The sequence below is a fragment of the Amblyomma americanum genome, chromosome 4 (assembly GCF_052857255.1).
Source record: "Amblyomma americanum isolate KBUSLIRL-KWMA chromosome 4, ASM5285725v1, whole genome shotgun sequence".
Lineage (NCBI taxonomy): Eukaryota > Metazoa > Arthropoda > Arachnida > Ixodida > Ixodidae > Amblyomma > Amblyomma americanum.
In genome coordinates, this window is record NC_135500.1 from 113000711 (window position 1) to 113002582 (window position 1872).

Consider the following 1872-nt stretch of genomic DNA (forward strand, 5'->3'; position numbering starts at 1 on the left):
CGTCGCGGTAGTGTGTGTGGGCTCCGCGAGACCTGAGCTACTTATTGCCTCGTTGTTTTCTTTTTTTCATTCCAAGCAGTGCTGCGGCAGCTGCGATGGAAGGCCGCAACCGTGCGACCTAATCTGAGAACCCCTGCTCTGACAGCGTCATAATTCCCGTGTCAAAATGCAGCCAGACGTAAACCTTCTTGTTTCTTTTTCATCCCCACCGTGGCAACTCATAAATTTGGTTATGTTCCGCGTTCTGCGGGAACGGGCGTAACTTCAAAAAAAAAATCCGCTATGCCCCAAAAATCTACGTAAGTAAAAGAAGGTATATTTTTACAGTCAAAAAAAGATACCTGGTTTAAGTCATTGTCCACGTTACGCGTGCATGTTCCATTTGCTGAGGGTTCTTTCAGCACTTGCAGGGAGCACAAAGAGAACTGCAACAGTGCGCAAGCAACTGTGAGAGGTTTATACAATGATTTCTAACTCCCTAAGATTGTTGGTTAAAGCCTTGCTAAAACAGTGCTATAAAAAGACATTTTTCACTAACAGACCGGTTACAAGGCAATAACCCTGTTGTTTCGTTAGCTCGTATTTCGTTTGTGCAGGCGTATGTTTGATGGAGAGACCGAGGTACAGGACTTTACATACGGAGATGTGTAGAATAAGAACTTGTCCTGTATGCTACGTAAGGACGCACTGTAATTTAAAAACGTTGTTCTATCATAGTACATCTACAATGTATGCAAACATTATGCGGATAGCATCACGCAGAGCGGGAAACAGAATAACTAGCAGAATTCCTCACAATTTGTAGCTACTGCTCCTTCTTCAGGGGCCGCTGGAACACTAATCTTATTAAACAAAGACGCCCACGGCTCCCCATAGCTTCCCCTAGTTTCGCCAAGTACTGCCCCAAAGGCTCTGTGGCTGCATCGACCCTCAATCCTGCACGCACTGCCGGTCGGCAGGCGTTATTTTGAGACGGCTATCAGCTCCACCGTGTCTGTTGTTTTTAATGCAAGCTGACACAGAGCACTAACCTTTACGTGAATCATCTAAGAGCACATTTCACAGCAACAAACAGGGTCACTTCATCCCAGATGACACACGCCAAACAACAACGCTTTAGGCGGAGATTCCGCTGTGACACATTAAAAAAACTAGCGCCGTGTAATGAATGCATTTTTATAGACATTCTGTTATCTGGATCGTGCAAACCACCAGTTTCAATCCTGCGCGCACTGCCGGCTGTCAGCCAGGCGGGAGACGGCTATCAGCTCCACCATGTCTGTTTTTTTTATGCAAGCTGGCAGAGAGCACTAACCTTTACCTGAATCATCTAAGAGCACATTGCACAGCAAAGAACAGGGCCACTTCATGCCAGATGACACAAGCCAAACAATAACGCTTTAGGCGGAGATTCCGCTGTGACACATTAAAAAGACTAGCGCCGTGTAATGAATGCATTTTTCTAGACATTCTATTATCTGTATCCTGTAAACCACCAGTTTCAATCCTGCGCGCACTGCCGGCTGTCAGGCTGTCAGCTTCTCGACCGTCGCGAGACGGGATTTTGAGACGGCTATCAGCTCCATCATGCCTGTTTTTTTAATACAAGGTGGCAGAGAGCACTAACCTCTACGTGAATAGCACATAGCACAGCAACGAACAGGGCCACTTCATCCCAGATGACACACGAAAAACAATAACGCTTTAGGCGGAGATTCCGCTGTCACACATTAAAAAGACTAGCGCCGTGTAATGAGAGCATTTTTCTAGTCATTCTATTATCTGTATCCTGTAAACCACCAGTTTCTATATGCCCACCAATAAGATAATAATAATAATAATAATAATTGGTTTTGGGGGAAAGGAAATGGT